The sequence below is a fragment of the Coturnix japonica genome, chromosome 8 (assembly GCF_054131305.1).
Source record: "Coturnix japonica strain WE chromosome 8, WE-NBRP24, whole genome shotgun sequence".
Classification (NCBI taxonomy): Eukaryota; Metazoa; Chordata; class Aves; order Galliformes; family Phasianidae; genus Coturnix; species Coturnix japonica.
The window spans coordinates 17981622-17994574 of record NC_140670.1 but is presented as its reverse complement, the minus strand read 5'-3'; the positions used below and the strand labels follow the sequence as shown (position 1 = coordinate 17994574).

Below are 12953 nucleotides of genomic sequence, written 5' to 3'. Positions count from 1 at the left end.
CAGTGCAAAGAGTAGTGATACTGTGGTACACTGGCCAACCTTCACTAACACAAGATTTTTATGTTTCTCATAAGTAAAAGAGAGGGGAATTGGGGCATATTGCTGATTATTGGTTGCTTTGAATCAGAAGGCTGGGGGGGCTTTTTGTTTTCTGTTTCCCCTTGGGTGTCTGTTTGACATCACACACTTTGTAAGCATTTTGTGGGTGCCTCAGTAGAGACAAGTCAGAATGCTCGAGAAGATGAGTTACTCGGTATTTCCTTGGTGAGAAGAGATACAGAATGCTGGACTCCTTTGAGGAGACCCTGCTGCCATAAAGTTTCCAGTCTACACTTGAGAGAAGGTTTAAATATTGCAAGAGGCATGACTGGGTTACAAAGCATCCCACAGCCTACATTTTGAAGGTTGTGTTTTGTTTTAGCAATGATGACCACACAGTTACAAACAATGTGGGCCAATTCTGTTCAGGCATTAACAAACACAATTGTATTTAGCCAATGAATTCACTCCTGTGTGAACCAGGGTTCCAAACTGGCCAATATTTTCTCTCCTATACTGTAGCAAATTATTCCTATTGACTCATCAGAGTGTACCAAATTTTCTAATGCTTTGAGTTATGTGAAATAATTAGCATGGTATTGTCTGGGCCTAAGGTCACTCAGATCCTTTTGTAGCTTAGCATCCACATTCATTTCCATTCTGTACAAATTAGCACAGAAGAAGCAAAATCCAGATATAAAGCACTTCTGCCTTAAAACATTTGCTTCATCCAGACTTCTCTTACACAGCTGCTTACTTCTCCAGGAAAAAAATAAAGTAAAGTAAAACAAAATAAAATAAAATAAAATAAAATAAAATTATAGCAGCAGAGAATGAGATACAAGTTCACTCTAAAAACATAAAGATCTGAGTGTTCCTGATCTTGTAATTGTCAGTAGCTAGTCCTTGAGACAACATGAAGGCTCTTTCCAAGGAAAAATAGCAGATACAAAAACTGCTCTCCACCTAGTGAAACATGAAAAAAGATATAAAGATTCTTGCATAATAGATGACTTCCAATGAAAGCAAAGGATTGATTTGTTTTTGAAATGAACTTCCCAACCCTACTGAGGGAAGAAAAAAAGGGAAAGAAAAAAAAAATCTACCCTATGTCTACACCTTAAAATACAGCTTAATCAGTCCCAGGACTGGTAATTCCAAACACCAGCTTTTCACCTGGAGTAAATCAATAGCTCTCCACTATAGCACAGCTGAGCTGTCCCAGCTGAATTATTTATGGAGCTAATTGGGCTCACTTGTAGAGGAGAGGAAGTTGCTATGAGTTTTGTGGTAGAAGGGTGAAGCTGAGTGACCTGAGTGGTGATTGATTGAAAGTGCCTTGGTAGTAATCCCTGCTCTTCTGATGAAGCGCCTCTTCCACAGGTAGGCTGCTGTTCTTCTATTTGGAAGCTTATCATCATTTTTTATAACAGCAAAAAATACCCTAGGCTGGAAAAATATTCTTCTATGGTAGAGAGTTCTCTGTAGGAGCTCTTTGGTCTATAAAGTAGCTCTACCCATTGCAACTGGGCTCAAGCTCAGCAGCAGAAAATTGTGCTTAGCATAGCTCCTGTGCATCCCAAAGAATGAGAGAAGTGTGTTCTCTAAAGAAATCATGGAAGAGTGCAGTGTCAGTAGTGTTGAAGTAAGCCTGGGAAAAACTCTATTTTTTTCCCTTGGAAGCAATAAATCTTAAACCAAAGAGATGTAATATATCTAAATCTGTGGTTGGGGCTTGGTTTCTGTCATTAAATAAATGGCAGAAATCACCTCTCAGTACAGTCTCCAGCATGCCACCCTGATAGAACAGAAAGCCTAACCAAAGAAATATTTTGTTTGTTTCTTTCATAAACATGAATCTGCATCAACATGAAAAGAAGAATGTGTGCAAGGTAAGTTAATACCATACCATACTGCAAGTACTGAGCCTGAGTGACTGCTGAAAGTTGATGTTTGTTGGATCTGCAGTACAAAATATTTCATTTGAAGGTGTTAGCTTCAAAATCCCTTCATCCTTTTATCAGTGATTTTTTTTTCAGTAAAATATTTTGTTGTAAAAATGATGCATGTCTACTCTTGGCTATGAGAAATGGTGTAAACTGAGGTATGGTTCTTCTGATTTGTCTGTGCTGTTATAACTTCATCATTTGTCTGCAGTTTCTTCTTGTGCAGGGATAGATATGAAGAGGAGCAAGGTCCTGTTTCTGAGTGCCATGGTGTGGGTGCATCTTTATTTCAAGCCTATTTCTCACAGCTTCCTTTTAGACCTCTTGGGCTGTCCTTCCATCAGTGGCAAGTTTTCCCAAGTTATCCAAAGGAAAGATTTGGGGTTGATTTTTATGGGGCCATGATAACAAACTTTTGTTTAAAATCCTAGAGACAGACTGAGAAAGAACATGACAATGTCCTTGTCATTTCACCTACTACAGCAAATGTGTGTATGGCCAATACTTAAATAAGAGGCTGAAATTCTACTTTTCAGATTCCTCTCCTGAAAACCAACAAAATATATGCACAGAGCCCTGTGCCTGAAGCCTGGCTGCTCTGCACTACTTCCTATCATCTGAAGACTCAAATGGCTTACCATACTTCTTCATGTTCTGCAGAAAGTAGTATGTAGTGCACTGGAATGGCTGCTCTTTCCAGAAGGTGATTAAAGGAGTAAATAATAATTGATGCTATTGCTCATGTAATTTGTGTTGTACGGTAAAAGGAGAAGTCCACACACCTTCAAGATGCATTTATTCACAGACAGAAGGCAGAAAAAAGATGCTGTGTTCAGCAGGTCAACCATGGATTGCTTCAGTCCTACAACACATCTGGCACTGGTGAGCAGTGAAGGAAATCTGTAATTAAATGTCCTGAAGATGTCTTTCTGCTGACCCATGGCCCAGCTGACCCCCACCCAATCAAGACGTTGGGAGTGAGCTTGGTGTGAGGAAATTGGCGGCACTGGTTCATGCAGAACAAGCAATGGAAAACTTTCTCAGGATATATGACGATCCTAACACTCACTGGCTGATGTCTGTTCAATGTGATCTGCATGAGATATCTGCGCCTCTTTTATACAGCCAAGAATTTAAGATCCTACTGGTGATTTGATGTTTTTGGGTACCAGGCATCTCACACCCATGCATCTTAAAGGGGCCCACATGTTTGCTGCCTTACAATCATACCAGTACAAGATGTCTCAAGTCAAGAATTGCAGAAAGCAATCTCTTTGGAGGAGAGTGGTTGGCTGCAGTTTGTGCTGCATTCTTTCAATGAGGATTATCATGCTGCCTTTCTCAAACTACCTGGGGAGGCTGAGAAGACATTCTCCTTTCCCTTGAGTCACAGGTTGACTTGTCCTTCACAGATTGCCCTTAACCATGTTATCCCATTTATGTGTGCAGCTGGATTCTGCTTTCACTGCCAGCAAACAACTCCAGTAGAACCTGAGGTCCTCCAGGACTCTTGGGAGTAGATCCTTTGGGAGAAAACAATGCTGATTTGTCAGTTACACTGACACACTGCCACCTACCCCCTTTGGGATGTCTCCATCTGGCCCTGGTGGCTACCTATACAGCAGGGTCTCAGGTGGCCCCAAGCTCCTTCCCCTGAGACTCTCTTAAGGTCATGAGGAGAGGGCATCCAAGGTGTTGGGGAGGGCTGAGGGATTGTTTTGATTGTGAGACAGGGACAACACTGATCTAGCTCACTGATACCTCTAAGGGACTATATTTAGGTCATCCTAGGAGATCCACAGACATGCACCAGCCTTCTGGAGTGTTCTCAAAACCTTGTTACTGGCCTGGGCTATGAGGACCCTGTGTTAGGAGAATTGAGTGGGGCGCTTTCCTGCTTGGCAGTAAAATCTATTCTAATTACAGTTCCCTGTACAAGTGCTCTCTGAAGGGCAGGAAAAAGCTTTTGCTGCTTGAGGTCAGGGCTGACAAATGAGCTGGTATGCGCTGAATGGGTAGACTGGAGGAACACCTGCTGTAGAAGGCTGCTGCAGAAGCAGAGATGGCAGGAAAATTGATGATGACCTTGGAGCGTGGATTCTGAGGAGGCAGTGAAGGATAATGCTCTGGGTTTGAAGTTGATGGAGCATGCAGCAAATTCAGCAGCACGTCTCTGACCAGCATCAGTGATGCAGAAGGAGGTGGCAGTCTCTGAAGGAAGTGGGAGGAAGGGTCTGAGTAGGATGCAATTCTGTACATCTGTACACCTGGAACTGCTGCAGGGCTCATCCTAACCTTACTCTACAGGCTCTGGGCTCTTCCACCCCACTGTTACTTCAAGGGGTCCCAAAGGGACAGATGAAGCATTCTCTTATTCCTCACACTGCGTGAATTCTTCATGCAGAACTATGCTTTTAAGATTCCAATGGGAAATACAGAGGTTAGAGCTTTTCAAATTCAAGATTTGGTTTAGAACTTTTAAAAGGAAACACAATTATACCCTTTTTTTGTTGTTGTTGTTTTGTTTGTTTGTTTGTTTTTGTTTTTACAACTTTGCCATTTGATGTATTCCTGTATTGAAGTATGCAGACTGGATAAAGGGAGAAATGAGATTAGAGCCCCGAAATCTTATGCATTCTATTATAACTATTGATGAGAAAGGAAGAAAAAAAATTAAAAATATTTTAAAATTGCCTTCGAAAAAATAAAAATACATATCTATTTGAATATCAAGATACTGCCACCAGATTGAAAAGAAATATATATTTGAGCAATTTACTCATTGAAAAAGCAAATTATTTTCCAGTTATTATTAGTACTTGGCTTTATTATCTTGGCCATTGGAATCACTCTTCAAAAAAAGAAGTTTAGTAACGTTCAGAGCAACCTCAAGCGTTATTTTCAGCCAACGGCCCCAGCAGCTTCTGACAACTTTTCAAGGCTTTTCTACAGAAAATGTGTCTAAGTATTTACTGTCCTAGACCAAAGAGAATAGCAATTCTATATATGTCAGGAGCAGATGGCGGGGAGTTTTTCTCCTTACATAATGTATTGCTCCCAGACTGGAAGCCAGTCGTGCAGTGGTTTCTAGTGGTGAGAGCAGGATATTGGGTTTCGGGACTCTTGGGCTAAATTATCGAATCTGCCATTGACTTGCAGGGTGACCTTGCACAACTCATTTAAAAGGAAATATGTAACTATAATTTTCAATTGGACAGACTAACTTATTGTCTGTGGCTTTCTAGCACTTGCTACTTTTATGAGAAAGGTTGGGAGGGATGTTGTCTCTCTCTTGCAAACATTTCATTCTTAAGAATTCATTTTTTTTCTATTTTATTTCATAAAAAACAGAATTCTCAATCCAACAGAGAAAACTAATATTTCAGACTCCACCAGTACTTCCACTTGTAATTCAAGGTATGTCCATGAGTATGCAATTTGAATAGCATGTCTTTTGTTAGTGAACTACCCAACTGCATATGTATGCAGGTTGTTTCAAATGTAATGTCTCCTATTTATTTCCATGGAAACTACAACAGATACAAAGAGCTCAAGTGATAGAGCTCATTTTCAGCTACAAAGCACTATTTTTCAACATAGTCAACACCATTAGCCAAGTAACATAGACTATAGAGTCATAGAATGGTTTGCGTTGGGAGGGACCTTTCATATCATTCAATTCAGACCCCCTGCTATAGGCAGGGACATGTTCTACTAGACCAGGTTACTCAAATCCTCACGCTGATCCATCGTGAATCAGGAATAATCTTCATATTTCTGCAAAAATATATTTTTTTTTATTTTTTTTCCATATAAAGGTGCTTTCTGGATAAAGAAAGATCTGCCCACAAGTGGTTTTAAGCTCTGTATTTTATTTAACACACCGCTGTTTCAAAAATCAGGAATTTTCATTTTTTCTCACCTGGAGTGAATTTGTTGGAAACAACAAAAGAAGGGCTGAGAGATCTTTGTGCATATTTTCCTGCTTTCTGAGTTTCTTTTTCAAAATATTTCAAGATGGAAATTTCAACAGGGAAATCATCAGGGGAATGATGTTTGAATTTTTAACATAAGAATTAGGAGAAAGTTTAAAGTTAAGGTAGTCTGTAAGTTTGGACTTGTTACATCTTTGTTTCAGCCTAATGGGACCATTCAAAATAAAGAATATTACTTATACATCCTGCAGGATTATGTATTCTGAAGCTTAACCATAGTTTATAAAGTGCTTAGAGATCCTCTGTTGAAAATGCAATAACTATGTCGTCATCGTCATCATTGTTATTATTGTGAATATCACTGTAGTTATTCCCTTGGTGAAATAAGAAATCAGACTGTAAAGATTACAGCAGCTGCAGGGAATGTGCCTCGGTAACTTCTCTGCTTTTTGTTTCCCTGCCGAAAGGAGTTTATAAAGAACGGCAGCAGCAACCTTGTTCCTAGCTAAGAGCAGGAGTTTTCTAGTTTTCTTGGTCTGTCACATGCTCGCTAAACTTGACAAATAAATAAAACTGCTGGGTACAGGGTGCACTAGTTTTCGTTGAAGGGATGTGTAGAAAGTCTCCATCAAAGTGCTCTGGGGTTCACATCTTTACCTTGGACCTAACATGCAGTTTGCAGCAGAGTGTGAGGTGCAAGCATTAGGGGTAACATGGGCTGCTAACGGTGGCATCCACCAGGTGACCCAGGGAGTTGTCCCCTCACCAGGAGGAACCAGCTGCAGGAGCTGCCTGAGTCAGTGAGCTACAACAGCTCTTACAATAGGAAGCTGACTGGGTGCTTTTGTCTCACCCAGATATGACTGTCTGATGGATAAAAGTGGGCTTTGGGAATTCTTGAAGAAATGCTGAGAATTTCTCAGGAATTTTACCCATAGCATCTTTATGGTACAAGTGTCACATCCTAGTATTTTCACTCAATGTTAACTGTTTTACTGGAGGAAGTTTATTTGGTGAACTAATGTGATCATTCCCTTAGCAGGACAAGGGAGATGTGCAAGGTTATGAAGAAGAAGTGGACCAGAAATCTGGGCAGTGATCTGAATCCTGAATGCCAGCCTTGGTCGAGGTCACTAATATTCCACTGTGTCCTCATGGAGCCAGGAGCTGGACTTGATGATCTTCATGGGTCCCTTCCAAGCTGGAATATTTTATGGTCATCTGAGTAGAAACTGGGACTGAAAATCTGCCTGGCTTCTCCGCTGAGTGGTCACCACTGCTTTGTAAGGTATTTGAATGTGTGCCTTCAACCTGGAGATAAATTCCCTCCAGGTGTATGAATCAGAGAGTGCTCTTGAAAATGGACGAGTGGGATTTGTCCAGGTGAAGGAATATTGAAATGGCAGCAGATGGAAAATTCTCCTCCCCCTTCTATATCTGATGTCACAAACAAGGGGAAAAATCAAACTGCCTCGTTAGGATGTATCCCCGCTAAGGACATTTGTTGGAGAGGCGTTTCCTTGATAAGGACTTTCCCTGGGAAGAAACAGTCTGCCTCTTGTAACATGCCCTGAAACGTTGCTCCCAGAAAACAGATGTTGTCAGAACTGTGTGAAAACATGAGACATTTTACTATCAAAATATTTTGGCTTTGGAAGTTGGCAAATCTTCCCACCTCACTATGGGAAGCTGCAGGGAAATAGAGCAACTGCACCCTGCCTCGGGGTCCCATAGCACATGATCCCTTTTTTTTCCCTTTCTGCAGCCCACCCAAGCCTGGATGTGCTTGCATCTGATATTTTGCTAGCTTTTAAATGAGAGTCTTCTTCATTTCTTATTAGAGGGAGACAGTGATTGAAAGATTGTGGGTTTTTTTTTCTTTTTAAATATAGCCAGGTGCTTTCCTCTGAGTCTTGTTACTGACTCTCCCTGTGGCTTTGGGATGCCTAGCCTTGTTCCAGTAAGCTCTGGATCCTGCAAGCCCAAGAAGCTGAGATGTCAGCTCTGTCCTGACAGCCCCCAACTCCACTCTGCCCCATCCCTCTCCACACCCACTGCGGCCACTTCCAGTTTCTGGCCCTGCAGAGTGCACACAGTCAGGCAGGTCAGGCTGCCCATGGCAGAGTGCATGAGAACTTTCCTCCATCTAGGAACATCTTTTTAATGGAATAAATGTGGCTTCTTGCAGTGAGTATCTAAACTATAGCCAAGGAGAGGGGGCAGAGAAAGGGGCTCTCCAGCAGCTGTTAGCCTGCCTTTGCTGCAGCAGCAGCAGTTAACAATGCTGGTCGATAGAAGCTGGGTGTGCAATGCAGCTGGGAGAAGGCTGCACTGACTGACCAGCAAACAACTCCACTCTAGGAGAGGAAACCTAGAAGGGAAACTGGGGGCAATCTTTGCAGAAAGCTGGTACTAATCTGCTGCCTGCCAGTAGCGTGGATCCAGGGACTCAGCCTATTTAAGAGGGATGTGTACTTTGTTATCAACTAGTAGCTTTTAAGTGGCACTTCTCACCCACTGAATGGAAGATGCTGCCTGACACTTGGGCAGTAGGATCTTTCTGACTTTATGCAGGGTGGGAAAGCACTGAAACTGAAGTCACCTGCACAATATCGCAGGCTAGCTCATGGGCCACCAAAGAGACATGAAGATTTTCTAAAGCTGAACCAACTGGTACAGCATCCAGATCCATTCACACTTTCAGTTTGTTTCTAAACAAACTTGTTCTCTTCAACACATTGAGGGCTTTTTCTGGTGGTCTGACCAGTCCAGCACTACTCAGGCAGCTGAGCCACCCCAAGTTACTCCACTGATAGGAAATATGGAATCTAAAACTAAAGGATGTCAATAGGTATCTCCAGGGGACTTTCTGTCTTGCCCACAGCATGTTGTACTACCTGGATATCAAGAACACAAATGTGATAAAAACGGGCTTTGATATTATGTAGCTGTATATGACCAAGACCTGTCCTGCTCAGAAATCATTGTTCTTTTTATTCAGTAAGACATTTTTCATCATCTGAAGCAGAATGATGAAGAACACCCCATCTGCACCCGAGTTCACCTGGCCACGCTGTTTTATCAAGGTCTGGGATACACAAATATTTTGTGACTTCTTATTCGTAGCAGCTGGACACTGTCAGCGTGTCACTACAGTGGGAAGATTAGGACACTTCTTCTCTAGGAACTCTGTAGGAGTTTCACTATCCCAGCTTGCTTTATATGGCTATTAAAAACTCCTCTAAAGTGGTTTTGACCTCAGTGCCTTTCTAGCAGCAATGTGGTTCAGTGTGTTCTTGTGCTAACAGAGGAAATGGGGCTTTTGTGGCTCTATCACATACTGAAGTATAGACATACAGATTCACCATGAAAACCGCTTTTATTGCCTTTCACATAAATTCATAAGGTGGGACCTCGTAAATTTGCCGTCACTTACTCCTGTGCCTACACTTCTCACACTGCCTTGAGGCATGCAGCCCATCTCCAGCAATGATTTCCTTGTTCTTGCAAAGAGGGAATTTTTAGGCTAGCGTATTTAGCAATACTCAGTAATTCAGGTAAAATATTTCTGTAAGAGGGAAGGAGGGAGAAGGGAAGAGAAGAAGTAAAGAGGAAGAGAACTGCAGCCCCAGCTGGCTAAAACCCCATCTGTCCTTCTTGTATTGATGTATAGATAGTCCTGATGTATTCATATTCCTCTACAGAAACTGCTGTGGCTTGGAAAAATTCATCTTGACTGCTGTCTGTCAGTATATTTCCTTATTCCATTAATAACAGCTATGAGTATGTTTACACAGCAGCTAACATTTGCAAAATGCTTTACCCATGAATACATATCCTAATTACTCATAGAAAATTATAACCTTGCCCAAAATTAGCCATTTTTGTTTGCCTGACTTGCTTCCAATCAGATTGTGATTATAGGAAAGTTAATGAATGCTTCATACAAGCATGCTTCGTCTGGAGGATGGCTGGTAATTATGGCATTGCTGTGAATTTCACTGTGCATTCTGCATTTGCTTTCCAAAATCAAAGCGCTTTTGACTGCACAAATAAATCACTGAGATATCTCTGTTATGACATGTTTTTCCTTTAAAAAAATAATAATAATTTTGAACTGAAAATTGACTCTCCACAACTACTATGCAGTCTTCAAGTGCTATTCACTCTTTGGTGAGCTTTCCTGACTGTAAAACACTCTTCCTCCCTCAGCTACTCAATGCGCCTGCAGAATTTATGTGTATTACAGAAGTCATGGCAAGAAAAAAGCAAAACAGAGCTTGTTGCTGGGTAAGGACTATGCTGTTATTAACTCTTTCGCTAATGCTACACTGGAGCATGAAAACTTGTTGAGGCGCATGGGCAGTTCCTCTGTGAACAAATGCTGGATTTCATTCATCTTATCTTGTGCCCATGCAGGCAGGGAGCAGCCTTTCTTCCTCACAATCCTGTCAAGGAAGGGAAAGGGACAGCAAGTGTGACAGTGTACCTGGTAGAAACCCAAATCTGACACATCATAGTCCAGAGCTGGGTGGGATGTGTTTTGCTCCATGGAGAGAACATTTCACAGCAGTGCAGGCAGTTGGGTTAGCCCCATCCACTCTTCTGTCCCCATACCCATGTCAGCCCTGGGGCAGCAAAGGGTGGAGGTGGCACTGCACGGTCCTGCTGCACATCTGTGGCCTGGCAGTGTGTGCTGCATGCCCAGCCCTCCGGAAAAGAGGAAACCAGCAGAGACAGGCAGCTGAGGGACAGGCAGGAGACAGGAACAAGGTCAGCACAAATGCAGGAACCCCGGCCTCGACTGCAGACAAAGGTAACCGAGCAAACAGCACTCGGCTCCGGTGAGCAGGGTTTATTGGGAGAACTCCCAGTCGGAAGTGAGAGAGGCTGCAGGTCTGGCACCATGAAGGCCATCAAGGTGCAGCATTGTCCAGCCTTGCGGAGGGCAATCCTGAGTCCCAGATTTTGGGCAGGGAGCCTGAGTCGGGCCTTGGGAACTGGCGACACTGACATCGGCATGTCTGGTCCTGAGGTCATTTAGATGCTTGTCATGGGTCAAGCAGGCAAAAATAGGCTTTCCATGAACTGGGCAGTACACCTCTCCTCTGCACTACCACTGCTAAAAACAAGCCACTTTTGCAGCGGAAAAGCTGACGTTTCCAGTAAAGCTGTGTCCTCATGCTCCCCCACAGGCCAGCACAGGGCAGGGATTAACCCTCTTCCTGGCCAGGATGAAACCCACTTCTCATGGCTCATCAGCAGGTTAAGGGAGCCTTTTGGGCTGCTTGGTCCATAACCACACAGGGCTGCATTTAGCTCAGGACCTCTTTTGCGAAAGGGTGGGAAGTACAGAAATCTGTCAGACACTCCATTTACCACAAATTTGACTTACCTGGAGAAAGCACCTGCAAGAAAACAGTACAAGATTTCAAGTCCTCATGCTTTGAAAAGCCCAGAATAAGGCTAGCAGAAAACCACTGAATATAGGGATTTTACTGAAAATGATGTTTGCAATTAATGGAAAATCTTCATGAAAACTATTTACTTTCTGTGGGAAAGTCTGGCTTTTGGTAAAAAGTGAATAACTAAGATGGAGTGGATAGCCTCTCCTTTTTCTGCCAGCTGAGAAGATCTGAGTGTATCTGGACAGGAGCTGAGCATCTCTGTAACAATCTGGCAGTGAAGCAGCCATGGGCTGTCACTGGGTGCAGCTCTGGTAGGAGGTCACAGAGGATAAAGCCACCAGAAGAGTCCCTGGACCACCAGCGTGTCTCTGAGTGACTTCAGGAAAAGGAGCCAGCCTTGGCACAGGATGGCAGCTTTTTCTGACAATTCAAATTGGTCTCTGGAGAGGAGGAAAAATTGCCAAAACATCTATGGAAAACCACAATGTATCCCTCTTCTCTATATTTTGCTTTGTGGTAGGCCAAACATTTATGTCACTGGAAAATAATTATAGCAAGATCAATGACATGTCCTCTGTCTGTCTTGTCCAGAGCATCCACCTGAGAGCCAGAACCCAGGGAAGACTTCACCACCCAGAAACTCCATCCCCTGACACTTCTGTCCTTGCAGGTACTTTTAACAGTGATCAGCTGATATCCTAATAATAAAACAATAAGGCAGCCTGGAAACAGCCATGGTTCAAACACCACAGGAGACCAAGATCTGCACCCTGTCACACAATAAGAGGAGGCTTTGCCCTGATTTTGGCAGTGTTAGCATTCACAGTGAGTGCAGCTTCAGCACACCCCTTCCACAGCATGGGCCAAGTCACGCCAAAGCCCAGCTGATGGCAGCCACCCACCGTCATGCGCAGGAGCCATCCTCTGGTCTCTGAGCTGTGGGCAGAAAACAAAGGATTCTGAGGGACTTACAGGGACTAGAGGTATCCAGACCTCCCAGGGGTCCCTGTAGGCAGAGCCAGTGTTCTGTGGAGCAAAGACAAAGAGCTGGGTACATGTGGTGATTTGCACAGACCATGCAGTCTCTGTCAGTCTGGGAGCATTTCAAGGGTAGGCTGTCCTGAGATTTTGGGCACACCTTGTGTGCATGGCAGAGCTCATCTGTGTATTTCCATAAAACTCTCCTTTTTAGAGAAAAGTGTACGTTTGGAGACCTCAAACTGCTTTGTAAATCTATGGTAATTCTGTTCTTACTGACATTTAGAGAGAAGAAAAAGTAATACAAAAGGCACTTAGAAAAAAAGAAGCGTTCCTATTATTTCCTTTCTGAACAAACCATTTTGGATTTTCAGCTCAAAATGGCTTTTCATATTTGAAATCCCTGTAGGAATATCATGTCACCGTATTTTTATAATTGAAAAAGTATGATGTATTGCACAAAGTCCCAGTAGAAATGTTCTGTTTCAGCCTCAAATGTTTTATCATTCACTTCTTTATTTTCAGATGTTTCCAAAGAGATCAATCTCTATAGCTCCAAAAACGAACTGCACATTTTAAGTGCTGAAACTCACCTCTCCCTTACTCATCCTGCTCCATCCCCCTTGCAACAGGCTGCTAACAGTATG

General features: G+C 42.8%; 1 long non-coding RNA gene across 1 annotated transcript; it reads left to right on the top strand.

The window, feature by feature from the left end:
- Positions 1-5294: 5294 nt before the first annotated feature.
- On the top strand, positions 5295-9997 carry LOC107315925 (uncharacterized). Its single transcript, XR_004307804.2, has 2 exons — positions 5295-5402; positions 6963-9997. It is a non-coding gene; the product is annotated as an uncharacterized LOC107315925 (long non-coding RNA).
- Positions 9998-12953: the final 2956 nt, after the last annotated feature.